Source organism: Triturus cristatus, chromosome 7 (genome assembly GCF_964204655.1).
Source record: "Triturus cristatus chromosome 7, aTriCri1.1, whole genome shotgun sequence".
NCBI lineage: Eukaryota > Metazoa > Chordata > Amphibia > Caudata > Salamandridae > Triturus > Triturus cristatus.
This window is the reverse complement of record NC_140590.1, coordinates 79,168,532-79,189,202: the sequence shown is the minus strand read 5'-3', so window position 1 is coordinate 79,189,202 and position 20,671 is coordinate 79,168,532.

Sequence of the window (20,671 nt, the reverse complement as noted above, 5' to 3'; positions counted from 1 at the left end):
AATGGACCATGTAGGACAGGAGGAAGAGGATAGGGGCATGGCATGTGGACAGGCAGGGTGGAGGTGGCAGGGACAGGTTTCAGTCATCTGACAATGCTAGGCAGGTGGGAGGGGAGTGGCAGCTCAACAGAACACTCAGAGTAGATAGGAGTGGCAGGTCCATGGGACATGGTGGGCAAAAAGGATGGAGCAGGGGCATGCACAAAGACATCGGAGGGCAGGGGGAAGGAGAATAGGGGCAGCAAGCTAAGCACAGAGTTTAAGCAGGAGGTCAATGATGGGGCATAGAATTGGGCAATGGAGGGCAGGAGGAGTGGACTGGTACATCATACTAAATTGAGGGCAGTGGCAGCACATCAGACCATGCATGGCAGGAGGGAGGAGGCTAGTCCATGGATTCACACAACAGAGGATAGGGAGGAAGGGGATGGGGAAGCAAGCTAACTGTTCAGAGAAGGCGGGTATTAGGAACTTTATTGTTTTTAAAACATTGTGTCTGTGCGAACTACTTAAAATATGAACAAGTATGCAGCATAATCTCACTTTTATTCAGGAAGAAGAGGACGTTTGTGACTGTGACTCTGGGCTCACTTGGCAGAAACACCCCCTGACCCTCCACCCCCTATCGCAAAATGTAATGCCCGTGAAAAGGGTAGGTGAACACAGTGTTATATAGAACATAGTCCTGAGAGCACGATTGAAAATGAAAACTAGATATAGTGTATGGTATAAACTATGCACCAAAAAGTGTGATATAAGATGAACCGGGCGTGAAATATAATATGCAATACATTGTGCGCAATGACAGATTCATTGGAGAGCGCGAGATAGCACAGGCACTAGCGCGTGCTATGTGATATGCGCCTTGGAGTGTAATATGCACAGGGCAGTGTTGTGTAACCTACCTAGTCTCTAAAGTTGTAATATAAAATATGTGCTGGGGAGTGTAACGTTGCATATGCACTGTGACAAAGATATGGATCCCAGATTGTAATATGTATGGCATAGCACTGTGCGTTATAACATAGGCATCGAGAAAGGCACGTTAGATGGGGCAATATAACCCGTGCGAAGACAAGTGTGGCATGACATATTCACGGGGTGGTGTTACAGTGCACATGGGCTAGAGAGTGTCATAGCATATGCACTAGCTAGTGGAATACAACACAGAGGTGTGTGGCACTCGGCAGGCAATGGTGGGTGTAACACAGCATTGGGCTCTGTCAGGAGCACGCTGTGACTCTCAAGTGATGTTCGTCCCCTTTCCAGAGAGTAAAATAAAAAGTATTACACATCCGGCAGTGGATGTGTGTTTTATTAACCGTGAGGGGGGTTTCTTGCATAGTTTTGGTCGAATTTTTGTCGAATCCCCTTTGAATGGCTTGGTGTGCATGTGTATTAAATGTGCCCGTCAATAGCTACCCATGTTTGTATAAATAAACGACAAGGGTGTCTACCAGGATTAGGCACGGTAGGGCATCAGACATGTCAGAGCTTCACTAGTGGTGTAAATACATTCCACGTGGATTCATTGCATGCATAGTCGCCTTTTAATGAATATCACGCAAATCGTCATGGTGATAGGTACGTACGGTTTGTCCAGCATGTCCTAGGTGTCTATAAATATATATTTTTTAAAAATAATAAAAAACAGTGGCCGGCCCTGGGGATTGGGGTCAAAAAAATATAATTAGGAGACTGGCCCTGGGGGATGGGGTCATCAGGGCCAATAAATTAGAATAAGAAGGGGAACCAAACAGCCCCCCTTCTTAAAAAACTAAAATAAATAAAAGACTGGCATCGTGCCGGAGGCCATGCCCCCTCCATGCAGCACTCTGCAAACGCGCCCCCAACAGGCATCTCCAGTATGCGCCAGGGAGCTGCGCTGCAGCCAGGTGTTCTGAGGCCAAGCCCCTTTTTACACCTCTCTGCAACGCAGCTCTGTGGCGCTTACTGGAGGTACCTAGTGGTCTAGTTTGACCCTAGGGACCCTTAGGATTCAAGGGGACTTAATCTCTCAACTTAGAACAGCCACAGGGCGTGTTTACACAGTGGTGAAGGGAGGGGACGGGGCCTGAGGTGACGTGTGCAAACACGCACTATGGCACGTTTTAAATTGCGGATATAATTTCCCTTCAGTACTGAGGGCCCCTGGGGGCTAACTAGCCCACCAAGTGCTTCCAGTAAGTGCCACTGAGCTGCATTGCAGAGAGGTGGTCCAGGCCGTGCCACTTTTTACACCTCTCTGCAACGCAGCTCTGTGGCACTTACTGGAGGTACCTAGTGGGCTAGTTGGACCCTAGGGACCCTCAGGATTCAAATGAACTTAATCTCCCAACTAAAAATGGACACAGGGCGTGTTTACACAGTGGTGAATGGAGGGGACGGGGCCTGAGTTAACGTGTGCAAAAACGCCCTGTGGCCTGTTTTAAGAGGTAGTTTTAATCCCCATGCCCTATTATATACTAGGGGCTTACAGAGGAGGTCATGCTAATCACAGGGGGACCCCAACGCATAATGTTCCCTAGTGTATGTAGGTGTTTTCACTGTATTCTAAGTGTCTTTTAACATAGCACTGGCTCTAGGACTGGTTAGTCAGACTCAGTTACCACCAGTATCCGTCTGAAAAAGTTGAGGGTACAGGATGATTTTGCAACAAGGCTTCTTTCTGCTCTTCTTTTTGTTCTTTCTGCACGTTATCCTTCTTCCTGCACTTATCTTCGTATTTGAGGACTTCTGTTGCTTCTTTCTGCACTTCTTTTGTTTCTTTCTGTGCATTTTTTCTTCTTTCTTCACATGTCCTATCTCTGTAGGCATAGTTAGAAATTAGCATTTAAAAACCTTTGAAATTCACAGAAAAAACCATAGGTTTCAGGCACGTTATAGTTAGGAATTAGCATTTAAAAAACCTCAGAAATTCACTGAAAAAACCATAGGTTTCAGGGGTGTTATAGTTAGCTGGACTTTTCACTTGTACAAAACCATTGAAATTCTCCCGTTATAGTTAGTTCAGCTAACTATAACTCGCTCGCCCGCAATGCACTGCTGATGACGTCACATATTACATCACTCATGACATGGTCAGTGACATCACTCATGACATCACTGATGACATCTCAAATGACATCACTGATGACATCACTGATGACATCATCCTTGTGATAGAGTGGCAGACCTCCTGTCACCCTAATATAACCTTTGATACACACATTCAAAAATAGAGACTAAAATTTTCAAAACAATGGACATACCAATACCAGTTACAACAACCTCTTCAGTAATTCTAAGATCCACATACACATCCACTCATTCACCAACAGTCCTATACAGTCACTCATACATGTACTCACTCATCATATGTACTCATACACCTATACATCCTGTTACACAATGCCACTCATCCATAGAGTTACTCACACACATAGTCACTCATGCTAATAAAGAATCAAACATACATTTACTTGCATATACAGTTATACACACACCACCATACTTACTTCTACGGAAACTTACACATACTTAGTCTTTTAAACAATCACTTATAGAAACACATACTTATTCATACAGGAACTCTTTCAATCTCTCACTCTCACATATACTCACATATATACACCAATAGTCACATATACTAGTTTAAAACATATGTAGTTACTCATAAAGACACTATTGAGACAGTCATTCACTCACTAACACACCCATACACACACTCATCCACCCATACAGTCCTGCACACATGCTGTGTTCAACCCATACAAACAGTGAGTCACTCATTCATGCACCTATGCACTACGTAATACCCCCCACCGAACCATGCAGACACTCAGACTGATACTCCAAAAACCAACTAATAACCTATATAGACACCCATGTAGCTACTCACCAACCCATGCAGCCACTTATACACAAAGTGAGAGACTGATACTGATATTTACATATTTAAACATTACTCACTAAGCCATGTATTCACTATGATACACTTAATCAGTCAGTTACACAATCAATTTTTCAAAAACAAATCATCCATTTAGACACTTATATACCCATTTATTCTTCCATCGACCTTGAGATATACATATATAAAACATATTTAATTTTCAGAAAAACACACATTCACTGGATGATGTCATCAGTGATGTCATCAGTGATGTCATTTGAGATGTCATCAGTGATATCATGAGTGATGTCACTGACCATGTCATGAGTGATGTAATATGTGACGTCATCAGCAGTGCATTGCGGGCGCGCGAGTTATAGTTAGCTGAACTAACTATAACGGGGGAATTTCAATGGTTTTGTACAAGTGAAAAGTCCAGCTAACTATAACACCCCTGAAACCTATGGTTTTTTCAGTGAATTTCTGAGGTTTTTTAAATGCTAATTCCTAACTATAACGTGCCTGAAACCTATGGTTTTTTCTGTGAATATATATATATATACATATATATATATATATCTATATATATATATATATTTATAGTCTTTTATCCACTAACTTTATATGAAGGCATCTCCCTTTATGATTTATGGCCTTGCTGCAATGCTTACTATATTGATATTATGCATTTTGCTGCTGGTTGTGGCTTGTACACTGCACTTTAGGGCATGATAGTTAAAATAATCACTTTAAATTATATTTGTGTCTCGTTCACTTCTTATTGTGGACATAAATGAGTGAGAGAGCGAAAAGGTGTGTCTTGTTACTGCTATTCCTGAGAGATCCGAGAGTTTTGTATTCTTGGGTGTTTAATCAGTTGCATCTTCATGACTGTTTAGGAGAGCAAGTGATACACTATAGCTAATCGGTCCTGGGATTGTGGGTACTGAGGTGGTAGGAAGGCATAGTCGCTATACACCGAGGTCCCATATTCCTGCACAAAGTTCTGTATATGTGCAGAATGTCTGCAACATGGGGTAGGGGTGAATGAAATGACTGCATCTACCATGAGGCCCTGTTGGTTCAACACTGAACAAGATGTACCACTGCCATTTGCTTATACTCACTTATCAGCCATGTCTCAACTGATGTTCACCTCACATGCAGTTAGCCATTGGTCATGCATGACATAGGAGAGAATGAAATTACTACAACTACCATGAGGCTCCGTACTTCTAACTCTGAACATACTCATTTGACAGCCATGTGAGCACTGAGGTTCACCTCATAGGTAGGTAGCCATTGATCAAGTGTGGTATAGGAGAGAATCAAATGACTGCATATACCAGGAGGCCCTGTTACTTCAACACTTAACAAGATGTACCGCTGCACATTTGTCCTTACCCACTTGTCAGCCTTGTCAACACTGATCCCCATGTCACATGGACTGAGCACCTTGCACACAATGCTCTGCTCAGGCACATGTTTGCCCTCTAAGCCTGAACTTCATCTGGTCTCCACAAGTGAAAAGAAAGAGGACAAATGAGTTAACCCTTATCGTGTGTGTAACTGAAATATCAGTAATGCGTTAAGGTAACCAAGATTATATGAAATGGCTGTGGAACCATTTACACTGCACAGCACACATGATTACCAGTGCAAAATCTATTAGCAAATAGTGTGTAGGCCTGTATTATACACACCTAGGACTTGGAACTTACTAATACACATGTAACTTCTACACTGTTTCGGCTTCAAGTTATTGAGAGATGCCATGTCCAATCCTCATGTCAACATAAAGCAGATCAGTACAGCCAATGAGCAGGCCAATAACACTTCATGTAATGGATTTCTCCCAACGTTTTACAATTAAGTAATACAACGGAGATAGTTCACTATGTCAACCTCCAACACTTTTGCCCCTCCAGGCCTGAACTCACTATGTACCAAATAATGTGGAATGCACACGCCACACTTCCCACAATAACAATTGACTCTATGTCTGAACAGGTCGATCCGGCACTGACCAGACTTCACCTCCCCCCAGGATCAAGCCTGCAGTGATGCAGAATCTCCTTGACACATTGATGAAGAGGGCCAACCTGGCCCATCTGGATAGACTGGGCACAAAGAAACAGTGAGTCTCACTGTGCACACCACCACACCTCCTATGCCAACTGCAACATCTCAGCTGACCCAACAACCAATGAACCTAGCAGTGGAAGCATCATTTCCTGCACCCCAGTCCCGCTTCGGGAGGAGAGGATTGACAACACTCTCACTGAAGATGGAGAAGCCAATGGGAGGGTGCATCCTGGGCCAAGGCCATAGGCCTGTGGGGGCAGGGGTGGTGAGAGGGTCACTGAGGGCCAACTAAATGTAGCCACTGGTGCCACTTCCACCCAGAGTCCTAGAATCCTGTGAGGACTACAACGGAGTGATGTGCCAGGTACTTCGAGGAACTCAAGGAGATCAATCAGCTGTAGAAGTCCATAGACCTGAGGCTGGACACTCACAATGACAACATAGGCCAGCTTATTAGGGTGCCGAGGGACATCAACACCACACTCTGCAGGGATTTCCCTCACCACCTGCCCCTTCCTGTGGTCCAACTGCATCTGACCCATCTACATCTGTGGCAGCCACAGGAAGGGAGGCATTGGCAGATGAAGACTCCACAGACACCCCAGAGCCTGCAGCAGTGGATCCCCCTGCACTAGTAAGCGGGTAGACATCTAAAACAATAATGCAGGACATTCGTTTTGCAGGGAACCCTCCACCTCCAGGAAAGGAAGAAAGGTTTCCCCTGATGTACTCTTTTGTGTGCAACACGTTTACTTTGTTGACTATTCCTCTGCACATTTCGTTTCTGAAGGGAGGAGTTTGCTGGACTTTGAACTTCAGACAATGCGGCTCATGCAACAAAGGTTTCATCCACCAACACTGACAACTATCTTTCTGTGTAGTCACCATTTCACAGCATATTTAGTCAAATGTTTCACAATGTGCACTGAAATAAATTAGCTTTTCACAAAATCATTAGCACCTGTATCATCATTCTCATCTAGCAAATAATTAAGTTATCCCCTTGTGTATCACCAAATGTAAAAATAAGCTACTTGTGTAAGCATGGACATGTGGAATGTCAACAATGTGCAACTAAGTATCACCACCATGTTATCCCAACACAGACATACAAGTGTACAGTCTCACGTCTTCATTATTCCATGGTTTCAACGTTAGACTGGCATCACTGAAATGCTGTGTGAGAGTGGCCACAAATGTCACGTGCTAACCTCAACAACATGGTAAGAGCGGATACATCTAACAATGCCAGAGTAGCCAAATTAAAACTGGTTCATGGAAAGAGCTGGAGCCATATCGACAACCTACCAATAGGAATGCCACTTTATTGAAAACAAGGAACCACAACACGGCAGTACAACAGTTTCCGAGCACATGTTCAATTCAATCTAGTGCTGCTACATCTGATGGGATGTCATAAACATTTATCAGTGGTGTGCCACAACCTCTGTAGCATACAATGATGAGACGGACACATCAACACCTGAATCCAGTTCATACACCCTGATTATGAGTTTGGCGGTGTGGGAGTGGTGTGGCATGCCACCGCCCTACTCCCACACTGCCAAGCTGCACTGCTGACCACCTACCAGATTACAATTTGTAATCCGGGTGGGCAGTCCTGCAGCAAGTGGACCACTGCACTGCATTTCAAAGGCTCATAGAAGAGCCTTAGAAAGGCAGTGCAGTGGGTCTGCCACAGCGCTTTCCAGCCCTGCATGGGCTGTAAAGTTCATGCTGCGCTGGAGCAGGCGGGTGCATGTAGACAGTGGGGCAACCATGTGCACCCTGCATGCATCCCCAGGCCAGAGGGAACAATCAATCAATCAATCAATCAATCAATCAATCAATCAATCAATCAATCATTTGTAAAGCGCACTACATACCCGCGAGGGTCTCAAGGCACAGGGGGGGGCTACTGATCGAACAGCCAGGTCTTGAGTACACTCTGAAGGTCATCAGGTCTTGGGTCTGTCATAAGCTCAGTGGGAGGGTGTTCCATGTCTTGGCAGTGAGGTGGGAGAAGGATCTCCCACCAGAGGTTGTTCTTCAGATATGCAGGATGGTGGCGAGTGAGAGGTCGGCAGAGCATAGCTGGCAGATGGGGATGTAGGAGAGCCATCTGTTGAGGTAGGATGGGCCGGTCTTGTGAAGTGCTTTGTGTGCGTGGATGAGGAGCTTGAAGGATATCCTCTTGTTGACGGGGATCCAGTGCAGGTTTCTCAAGTGGGGGCTGATGTGGCCGTGTCATGGTATGTCGAGGATCAGGCATTTTGGATGCGTTGTAGTCATTTGATGAGCTTGGTCAGGGCTCCCGCATAGAGGGCGTTTCCGTAATCGAGTCTGCTGCTGACGAGGGCCTGGGTGACTGTCTTTCTTGTATCTGTCGGGATCCATCTGTAGATCTTGCGGAGCATGCGGAGGGTGTTGAAGCAGGAAGAGGAGACGGCGTTGACTTGCTTGGTCATTGAGAGCGTTGAGTTGAGAGTGATTCCCAGGTTGCGTGCGTGGTCTGTGGGTGTCAGGGCTGCCCCCAATGCCGCCGGCCACCAGGAGTCGTCCCAGGCTGAGGGGTTGGAGCCGAGGATGAGGACCTCCGTCTTGTCCGAGTTCTGCTTCAGACGGCTGATCTTCATCTAGTCGGCGACGGCCTTCCTTCCTTCGTGGAGGTTGGCTTTGGCAGTGATGGGTTCCTTGGTGAGGGAGAGGATCAGTTGAGTGTTGTCAGTGTAGGAGATTATGTTGAGGGTGTGCTGTCAGGCGACATGTGCGAGCGGGGTCATGTAAATGTTGAACAGTGTCGGGATGAAGGAGGATCCCTGGGGTACACCGCAGATGATCTCGGAGGCTTTGGAACGGAATGGGGGGAGGCGGACACTCTGGGTTCTGCCGGAGAGGAAGGAGGTGGTCCATTCCAGAGCCTTGTCTCAGATCCCTGCGGCATGGAGGCGTGAGCATAGTGTGTGGTGACAGACGGTGTCGAAGGCGGCGGAGAGGTCTAGGAGGATGAGTGCTGCGGTCTCACCGTTGTCCAGCAGGGTCCTGATGTCGTCTGTGGTGGTGATGAGGGCAGTCTCGGTGCTGTGGTTGCTGCGGAACCCTGACTGGGAAGGGTCCAGGATTCTGTTTTCTTCAAGGTATTGGGTTAGCTGTCTGTTTACGATTTTCTCGATGACCTTGGCCGGGAAGGGGAGCAGAGCGATGGGCCGGAAGTTCTTGAGGTCTCTTGGGTCTGCCTTAGGTTTTTTGAGTAGGTCGTTTATCTCAGCGTGTTTCCAGCTCTCTGGGAAGGTCGCGGTCTCGAGGGAGAGGTTGATGATGTTGCGCAGGTGGGGTATGATGGAGCTGCTTGCGTTGTTGAAGACGTGGTGCAGGAATGGGTCTGATGGAGAGCCGTAGTGGATTGTGCTCATGGTCTTGGTGGTATCACCGACACTCATGCTGGCCCAGGCTAGCAGGGGGTCGTGGTCGATGGTGTGCGGAGGGTCTGTTGTGTTACTGTCTGTTGGGGCTGTCTGGGTGTTGAAGCTGTCGTGGATGTCTGCTATCTTGCGGTGGAAGAAGGTGGCGAGGTAGCCGCACAGGGCTTGCGATGGCGGGATGTCGTTGGTGTTGGAGCTGGGGTTGGAGAGTTCCTTCACGATGTTGAAGAGCTCCTTCCTAATGTGTGCGTTGTTGTCAAGGCGGTCTTTGAAGGAGGTCTGCTTGGCCGCCCTGATGAGGTGCTGGTGGTTGCAGATGGCGTCCCTGTGTGCTGCGTGGCTGTCTGGAGTTTGTTCACTGTGCCATTCCTTCTCTAGTTTCCGGCAGGCTTGCTTGGAGGCAAGGAGTTCTGGGGTGAACCAGCTGGCCCTCTTGCTGGTGTCTCTGTGGGGGGGTTTCTTCAGTGGGGCGAGGGTGTTGGCGCAGTTCTCGATTCAGCATCTGAGGCTGTGGGCAGCATCGTCGGCATTGGAGGGTTCGGTGGGTGGGCTGAGAGCAAGGTTTCTCACTGCCAGCATTTTAATGGCATGATCACGCCATGAGAGTTCTGATGATGAGGAAACTAAAAATATGCTTGGCGGAGCCACAGCAGCACCACCAGTATATTATGACCCTCACACCACCACATTACCATCAGGGATAGTGGACCCCTGGTGGTTGGGGCAGTCCTATGGCGGTCCGACCACCGTAGTCGTAATATTGTGGTCAAAACCACTGGTGCAGCGGCTGTGGTACCACCATCATGGGTTTGGCAGTCAACCGGACTGCCAAACTCAAAGTAAGACGCTGAAGAGAGACTAGCGTGATTTTGCCCAACAACCACATTGTGTTGGTGAACATGATGCCACACATTTTGCTAAAGGACCACCACACAACATGGAACAAGTCCTCTGGAGTATCAACAACTTCCATCCTATCACTGTGCGAGCCAGCTTGGTACCGGACTAGTACACCCAAAGTCTGTGCCAGGCATTCCCAGGCACATTCCATGTCCACTTCATACATAAAAACAGCATCATAAACCTGCTGATGTCACAACTTTGAAATGTCCAATGAAAGATGACATGGCAAAGGTACCTAAAACAGACCAGTAAAAAGAGATTAGCAAGAAAAATATATAATATGACACCAATCACAGTCCACTTCTGGAGTACATGGGTAAATGTCACCTACTCAATGGAACACAAACAACGTTTGCATGGGTCAAGACCTTTCTCCACAAACACCCATGCACAGAGTTTACCACAGTTGTACAAACCTAATAAGTATCCAAGAAAGTCTTCATCACAGCTCTACAACAGTCACTGTAACAGCCAAAGTCAATCACATCTCACAGCATACTTACACTCATGAGATGGAGTTTTTAATGAGCCCTTGACACTTGTCAACTCCTTCCTCTTCCCCACTATCATCATCATTTGGCAATTCAGGATCCTCACCTGATGGCTCTGGCTGGTCTCCATCCTCTTCTATGAGAGGGATGTTCTGTTGCAGTGCTAGGTTGTGGTGCATGCAGCAGGCTATGGTGGTCTGACACATCTTCTCTGGTGGATAGACAAAGGCTCCTCTAGTCTTGTCCAGACATCTGAATCTAGCCTTCAGGAGCCCAAACCCTGCTCCTCTGGCCACTGTGTTCTACCATGGGCCTCATTGAAGTGGACTCCCCCTGGCAATGTTGGATTCCTCAGCAGTGTCTTTAGCCATAAGGTGGTTGGATATGCTGAGTCTCCTAGATACAAGACAGGCACATGTGCAATAATGACTCACACATTTGTAGAAGATGAGACCAGACATCACACATACAAAGTTTGGAGAAATCATACTCAACAACAAGCCAGGCCCTCTCCGGTAGCAGTTGTGACATCAACTGGGGTATGGTGCTGTTCAGCATTATGATGGAGTGATGAGCAGACCCTGGGAATCTGGCTCAAATGTGTAAGATGTAGAAATCTACCAGACAAGTCACATGCATGGTGATATAATGGAAGTGCTTCCTATTTCTATAGACTTGTTCACAGGCTTGTGGTGGTATTAATGCAATATGTGTGCCATCATTAGCTCCAACCACATGTGGGATGCAACCTAAATTATAAAAGTTACCCTTCACATTGGCCAAATCTTCACATCTTGGGAAATGAATGTAGCTGCCCATGTGTCTTATCATTGCTGAAAGCACATCATGTAGCACCCCACTGAACATAGGTTGTGACATCCCACCAGATATAGCCACATTGTACTGAATTGAACTTGTGGCCAGGAATTGCAGTGCTGCCCTCACTTTCACCATTTGTGTCAGAGATGTGGGATAGGTCCTTTGAGGACATAAATGAGGCTTCAACTGGTCACATAGATCTTGTACAGTCTGCTTATTGATACTAAACTTCCTGATGACTTCTCTGTCTTCCATAGTTTGTTGGTCTGGAAATATCCGGAATACTGGAGGTTGCCGTCTTTTTCATCTACCAAGATACATATGTGGATTTAAGTCGCAGTGTCCACTCTGACATATACCAAGACACAGCCAAAAGTTATGTGAATAAACAGTAATGGATATGTGAGCAGTACACAGTATTTCTCATCACATGTGTGTGAAAGAAAAAAGCATACATAGCAACTTCTTCTATGAGGAAAGCAGAAGAGATGCCAGAAAATTAGCTGGACTATACATATCCCTAAAGAATAACATTGAATTTCCGGACATATCCAGGAGGGTTCACTGACAGAATACCGCTGTAAAAAATATAGAAGCAAAAAATATCAATGAAAAAATAGTGAATGCAAAAATATCGACTCCCTATTATTAAACAGGTAAGTACAAAAATATAATTAAAAAAATATTGATGTTAAAAATATAGTTGTACAAAATAACAATTTTTAAATATATATAAAATAAAATAATACATATTAAATATATTAAATAATGAATTTAATCTTTTAAAAATAAAGTGGATTTAATATACATTGTAACAAATATAACAAATAAACTTGATTTAAAAAAATAAACACACATACATAATAATCAATATATATATGTACATATTTACTTTAAAACAATTAATAAACTATTAATTTTAATTTCTTTTATAACTTTAAAAGTATATAAAAATATACACATATATATTTATGCTTTTAAGGAGTGTTTCCTGTGTCAATGGTGAAATCAACAGTCATTGAAACCGGCACTGAAGACGGCCATTCCGGCCAGAAACGCGTCTGCCCAAGCGTTTCACGGACTGTTAGCCAGCGCTGAGATGCTCAATAAATTCTTTTGTCTCAAATTCCGGAGCTGTGTCCAGCTTGCTTTTTAGCCTGAAGTAAGCATTGGTAGTGGATATATATTTATGTATATGTATATGTATATACTTAGTATATATGTGTAGTAGCTTGTTGGGTTATTTAATATTATGATGTAAATAGCCACGCACATGTTGGGTATGTTTCTTTAACTAGCTATAGTGTTGCTTAGTTACAGTGGAATGTGTTGATTTCATCTTGAGCTTGGAGTCTGTTGGAGCTGGCTGCTTCCAGGCTGGCTCCTCATCCTTGTAACCAATAAACCAAGACAATTTCAGCATCCTGCTTCATTCCCACATTTTACTGGCGACGAGCTGGTTACAAGGACAACCCTGCGTGCATCATCCAGTCAAAATTCTACAATCAACATCAACCAACTTCTTTATGCCTTATTCTCTATGTCTGTTTAAAGAATCTGCAATTTTATGGAAGAAAAGCCTAATTCAAGTCTCACACGCAATACAGAGCTTCTGCCATCACACGATTCAACGTGAACACACCTCAACTCTGCTGAACACGGTAGGGTGACTTCAGAACTTTGTTTTTTATTGACTGTGCAAAGATTTGTACTGCCATCTCATTACACTGGGGGCTACTCAAGAATGACTGTAACAATCGTTTTATAATATTAATATCTATTTTCGCTAACCTCCTCTGCAGAGTAAAGCATCATTCAAATATTCTTAACGCACCACACGTTCGTGGTTATCCTCGTGCCTGCAGCTCGTCTCTGCCTCGAGCTTTTCCTTGGTGCGTAGTGTTGTGTGGAGGAGCGTTCAGCGCAAACTCGGCCCTTGTCGTCACACTGTCTGCGCATGCTCTGCGCTGCTTCCACGTTCCATTACTGAGAGCGTCTCTTGGAGCGTCACAGCGTCACGGAGCGTCACAGCGTCTAGCGTTGCCTAGATACACCCTCTATCTTTGCCGCTACTTGAAGAGCACAGCTACTCGCGTCATAAAGGGCATCACTCTGTGACCAGCGTTGCCCAGCTACAACATCTAGGTCTTTACCGCCACGCTGACGCGCACAGCCACTTGTTTCAGTCTGCGTGTCTGTGTTTGCAGCGATCTTCTACGCTGACACACACAGCTCTTCGTGTGTTAGCTCATCCATTTACGCTGACACTCACAGCTTAATCGTTGATGGTAAACACTTACTTTTTTCAACCACATCATTACATTGGTATCTTCAGTGGACGGATACGCTCCTTATCACTGATTAGCTCACTTATCCACGCTGATACACACAGCTTACCACCTTGATTGATTATTGTGTATCCCTCAAAGTTCTGTTATCACGCTGATACACACACTTTATTTGTTTTCTTATTCCAAGTGAGTACAGTGCGCTCATCCGAGTAACCAATACAATGGATTATTTTTTTTTCTTAGCTTACATTGTTGTTACTTATACTTCCAGTGGTGAAACTTATCTACATTATAATTCATTTACAGTTTATTGTATAAGAAAAAATGTGTACTTTACAATCTGTGAATCCTCCTCCAGCCTTCCTTGATACACCAGGTGAACCAACAATTAGATGGGAAGTCTGGCATGATGCCTTCGAAACCTATCTGGGTGCTATAGGAGCATCAAGATTTAATGCTGAGAGAAAGAAATACCTTCTTTTCATTCTTTGGGTTTCGAAGGGAGATCAATTTTTAAGCATCTCCCAGAACTGCCTCAAAATGATCCACCATTGAATGATCCTTATCTTGAAAGTGTTATAAAACTGAAACTTCATTTTGATAAACAACCAAGTCTAATGGTTCTCAGGCACAAGTTTTTCAAAAGGAAGCAAATTAGATTCGGAAGACATTGATTCTTATATCTCTGCCCTACGTAGGTTAGCTGCTGACTGTCGCTTTGATAATTTCTCGGACCAACACATTAGGGATCAATTTGTGTGTCACTGTAAGGATAAGGACATTAGACAGAAGTTACTAACTATGGTTGACCCGTCTTTGGATGAAACTATAAAATTGGCAAAAAGCATAGAAATTTCCATGACATCTCTAAAAGAGTTAGAAGAAAAGGTTGTTGAACCCATCAATGCTATCAATTTAAATTCTAACAATTCATCTGTGAAGTCATCAAAAGTTTTCAAAAGTAGCACCAATAATCCAGGAAAATCTACTAAACAATTTGGGTCAACCAAAATAGATTCTGGGTCATGTATGCGATGTGGATATTCCCTCCACCCAAAGGGTTCACGTTGTCCTGCTTCAAACGTTACATGCAATTATTGCAAGAAAGTGGGACATTTTGCAAATGTCTGTTTGAAATTGAAAAATCAGAAGAAATTTAAGAAACCCACTGTATGTATGATTGATTCAGAATCTTCTTCAGATTCTGAAGTTGTTTCAGTTGTTACTGATTCCAATAATTGTGATATCATAGAAGGTGACCCTAAATGTTGTGTAGATCCTATTGTTGATATTTTTGTGGGTAGCAAATGCATCAAGCTTTTAGTTGACTCAGGTGCTAAAATAACAATGATTACCCAGAAATTGTTTAATGAGACATGGGAAGGTACCATGCCACTTCTTCCTCCGGATCGCTCACTGGTATCCTACAAAGGACGGACAATTGATCTTTTAGGTTTCTTTGAGGAAGAAATATCCTTCAAAGGTAGAAGAATAAGAGGGAAGGTATATGTTGCTGTCAAGGGGCTCAATATATTAGGTTGGTTCCATCAAGGATTGTTTGGAATGATCCTTAAACCTGGGGCAAAAGAATATGTTCTTGTTGTTGGGTGTCCTGACGAAGTACAAATTCTAAAGGACAAATTTCCATCTGTTTTCAGCTCTAACCTAGGGAAAATTAAGGGTTTCAAGCACAGAATTATAGTGAAAGAAGGATCCATACCTGTCAAACACAAACTTAGAGGTGTACCGTTTAGCGTTAGAGATGATTTAGAGAAAGAACTGTTGCAATTATGTGAGAAGGGAGTCATCGAGCCAATTGAATCCTCTCTTTGGCTTTCGCCTTTGGTCGTCGCCAGAAAGAGGTGTGGTCAACTCAGAGTATGTGTTGACTTGAGGTCTCTTAATAAAGAAATCTGGGTTGATTCACACCCTCTTCCTAAGATTAACGATTTGTTTGCGTTGACCAAAGGTGCAAAATTCTTCACTAAACTTGACCTGGCAAGCGAGTATCACCAGGTGGAGTTGCATCCTGACTCTCGTCATCTGACGGCGTTCGTCTCTCCTCTAGGCAGGTTTCAATATCGACGCATGCCCTTTGGTTTAGCTTCCGCTGCGTCGATGTTCCAACGAATGATGAGTAATATTCTCAGAGGAGTGGATGGAGTGCTGGTTTTCTAAGACGATGTACTCATCTGTGCCAAAGATTCCGCCTCCCATGAACATATACTAAACAAAGTGTTAGGTCTATTTCAGGAGCATGGGGTGGTTTTAAAATCAGAAAAACGCAAGTTTTTTTGTACTGAGGTGGAATATTTAGGTCATATTCTAAACCAAGATGGTGTCAAACCAGGACCGGGACTTTTGGAGGCCATTTCTAATGCTACTGTCCCCATTGATAAAACTGGAGTCAAATCATTATTGGGACTTTGTGAGTATTATTCCAGGTTTATTCCTCACTATGCCACGATTGTCCGCCCCATTAGTAATCTTCTCAAAAAGGGGACTAAATTTGTTTGGAGTGATGAATGTGAGGTGGCTTTTCGAGCGGTTATAAATCTTTTAGGAAAGGGGTCTGTTCTTAAACCTTTTGACCCAAGTCTTCCATGTTGTTTAACAGTTGACACAAGTCAAGTAGGTCTTGGTGCTACCTTGACCCAGATTGACGGTGGTGTTGAAAGGACCATTAGATTCGCTTCTAGAGTGTTAAGATCTCCAGAATTGCAATATTCGGTCATCGAAAGGGAACTATTGGCTTGCGCTTGGGCCATTGAGAAATTCAGATCATATATATGGGGAAAACGATTTTTACTTCAAACAGATCATAAACCCTTAGTTAATATTTTGGGAGGGTGTCTCACTAAGTGTTGTACTCCCAGAATAATGAGAATGGTCACCAAATTGCTCCAATACCATTTTGACATTAAACATATCGCGGGTGGGAAAAATGGTAGAGCAGATTTCCTTTCTCGGTTTACTTGTGCAGATTCTCACTATGATGATGAGATTTCTTTTTCGGAATTGATTGATGAGGATTGCGAAGACTGTTTTGCGGCTGGAGTGGATATTCCAGAATTGAAGTTTTGTTCGGAGGATGAATGGAGAGAATGCTTTGCAAAGGATTGTGTTCTCCAGGATGTATGTAAATTCGTGAAGAGTGGATGGCCTAGGGAAAAGGTTCTTTCTCCTGCTCTCCAACCCTTTGCCAAAATTGAAGATGAAATTTCTATGGAAGAGGGAATCATGCTGCGGAATGACAAATTGATCCCGCCGCATTCTTTCAGGAAAGGTATTCTCGTTAGGGCTCATGAGGGTCATTTAGGAGCCTCTTTCACCAAGCGTCGCATTCGTGACACATTTTGGTGGCCTGGTATGGATTCTGAAATTGAAGAATTTGTAATGGATTGTTGCATTTGTAAAGATTCTGACAAATCGCTTAAAACTTTTGTTCCTCCTCTTATGCCTGTTGAGTGTCCAGATCGCCCATGGTCAAAAATTGGTGTTGATGTCATGAGACCATACTTGACTCTCAGTTAACCCCTTCCATGCTGCGCAAATTCCGCCGCTGTGCTGACGGAATCTTGCGCGGGCGTGGTCATGACGGAACGGTTCCGTCATGAGCACAGCTCAACCGTGGCTCATGACGGAACCGTTCCGTCATGAGCACCGAAGGGGTTAAAATTCTAGATTTATATTAGTTTCAGTAGACTATGCATCAAAATGGCCTGAATATAAATTGGTTAGAGAGGTGGACACCAAATCCATTATCACTTTTCTGAGTGATAGCTGGACGAGAGAAGGTTTCCCTGAATTTCTTATATCTGATAATGGGAAACAGTTTACAAGTAAGGAGTTTGAACTCTTTCTATCTACCTCTGGTGTAAAACATATCAAGAGTTCTCTTTATCACCCTCAAGGAAATGGTCTTGTGGAAAGGATGAATCGGGTTATTGGGGACTGCGTGAAATGGGCTAAAGCTAACAATCAGGATGTTGTCAAGTCACTTAACAGCATGATTTGGTTTTATAGAACCACACCACATTCATCCACCAAAGTGTCCCCTTTTGAGTTAATGAGAGGAAGGAAACCTAATACTTCCTTCCGTCCGGGTTGGATGTCTAAATGGATCAATAGTGAATTAGATGTTAACAAGTTGATGTCTCTTGTAAAAGAAAATGTCACTCTTGCACAAACTAAACAAAAGGACAGCTTCGACTTCAGAAGAGGTTCAAAGTTGTCTCTTTTGAAGGTTGGGGACATTGTGAAGATTAGAAAATAATTACACATTAACAAAGGTGAGAGTAAATATGGTCCACCGGTTAAGGTGGTTAAGATCGTTGGTAATGCTATACAGGTTGAGGGTGGATTCTGGTGGAATTTGAGCAAAGTTGCTAAAGTTCAAGGTTCAGCCGGAGTCTTGTCTCCCGATTTGGATGGCAAGGTACAATCTGGAAAAGACTTTGTATCTACCAACATTAAGAGATCTTCTCGGATTATCACCAAACCAGCGAGATTCAGGGATTGAAACGTAATGGTGGTTTTTTTTATGTTCTTTATTTTAGTTGTTTATTATTTTTGTTTTATTTGTTAGGAGAAGGGGTGGTAAATGTAGTAACTTGTTGGGTTATTTATTATTATGATGTAAATAGCCACGCACATGTTGGATATGTTTCTTTAACTAGCTATAGTGTTACTTAGTTACAGTGGAATGTGTGGATTTCATCTTGAGCTTGGAGTCTGTTGGAGCTGGCTGCTTCCAGGCTGGCTCCTCATCCTTGTAACCAATAAACCTTATTACTCAAGACAATTTCAGCATCCTGCTTCATTACTACAGTATGTATATATATATTCACTGAAAAAACCATAGGTTTCAGGCACATTATAGTTAGGAATTAGCATTTAAAAAACCTTAGAAATTCACTGAAAAAACCATAGGTTTCAGGGGCGTTATTAGCTGGACTTTTCACTCGTACAAAACCATTGAAATTCCCCGTTATAGTTAGTTCAGCTAACTATAACTCGCGCACCCGCAATGCACTGCTAATGACGTCACATATGACATCACTCATGACATGGTCAGTGACATCACTCATGACATCACTGATGACATCTCAAATTACATCACTGATGACATCACTGATGACATCATCCAGTGAATGTGTGTTTTTCTGAAAATTACATATGTTTTATATATGTATATCTCAAGGTCGATGGAAGAATAAATGGTTATATAAGTGTCTAAATGGATGATTTGTTTTTGAAAAATTGATTGTATAACTGATTGATGAAGTGTATCTTAGTGAATACATGGCTTAGTGAGTAATGTTTAAATATGTAAATATCTTTATCGGTCTCTCACTTTGTGTATAAGTGGCTGCATGGGTTGGTGAGTAGCTACATGAGGGACTATATAGGTTATTAGTTGGTTTTTTGAGTATCAGTATGAGTGTCTGAGTGTCTGTATGGTTCGGTGGGGGGTATTACGTAGTGCATAGGTGCATGAATGAGTGACTCACTGTATGTTTGGAAGACAGCATGTGTACAGGACTGTATGGGTGGATGAGTGTGTGCATGGGTGTGTTAGTGAGTGAATGACTTTCTCAATAGTGTCTTTATGAGTAACTACATATGTTTTAAACTAGTATATGTGACTATTGGTGTGTATAAGTGAGTATATGTGAGAGAGAAAGATTGGAAGATTTCCTGTATGAATAAGTATGTGTTTCTATAAGTGATTGTTTAAAAGATTAAGTATGTGTAATTTTCTGTAGAAGTAAGTGTGGTGGTGTGTGTATAACTGTATATGCAAGTAAATGGATGTTTGATTATGTACATATGATGAGTGAGTACATGTATGAGTGACTGTATAGGACTGTTGGTGAATGAGTGGATGTGTATGTGGATCTTAGAATTACTGAATAGGTTGTTTTAACTGGTATTGGTATGTCCATTGTTTTGAAAATTTTAGTTTCTATTGTTGAATGTGTGTATCAAAGTTTATATGAGGGGGAGAGGAGGCCTGCCACTCTATAACAAGGATGATGACATCAGTGATGTGATTTGAGATGTCATCAGTGATGTCATGAGTGATGTCACTGACCATGTCATGAGTGATGTAATATATGACGTCATTATTATCATTATTATTATTAAATTTATAATGCGCATGGCTGCCACAGCAACTAGGCGGCCCAGCGCAGCAGCGAAAACCCGGGAGCGAGAACCGGAGCAGGTTAAAGAGAGTTAGATGGTGGGAAGGGGGAAGAGCCACGTCTTCAGGGCCCTGCGGAAGGTCAGATGGCTAGGGATAGTTCTGACTGAAATCGGAAGAGAATTCCACAATTTTGCTGCCAGGTGCCGGAAAGAGCACCCCCCTGCTCTGGCCCTCCGTATCCGAGGGACACAGACCAGGGCATGGTCTGTGGAGCGCAAGGAGCGTGTGGGAACATAAGGCTCCAATAGATCCAGGAGGCCTAACGGGGCCTGCTTTGCAAGAATTCTATGTGAAATACATAGTGCTTTAAATTGAATGCGCTTACCCACTGGCAGCCAGTGGAGTTTCGGGAGCGCCTGGGCAACCAAGCAGTACTTGGGTAAAGACACCAAACCCCTGGCTGCTGCATTCTGGACCCTTTGAAGACGGTTTATACTAGCCCTAGTCGCTCCCAAGTAAAGGCAATTCCCATAGTCCAATCTGGCGAGAACAGATGATTGGATAATGGACTGCCGCACCGCTGGGGGAAAGAACCCAAGCAGTGGTTTGAGACTCCGCAGGAGACCAAACAGACC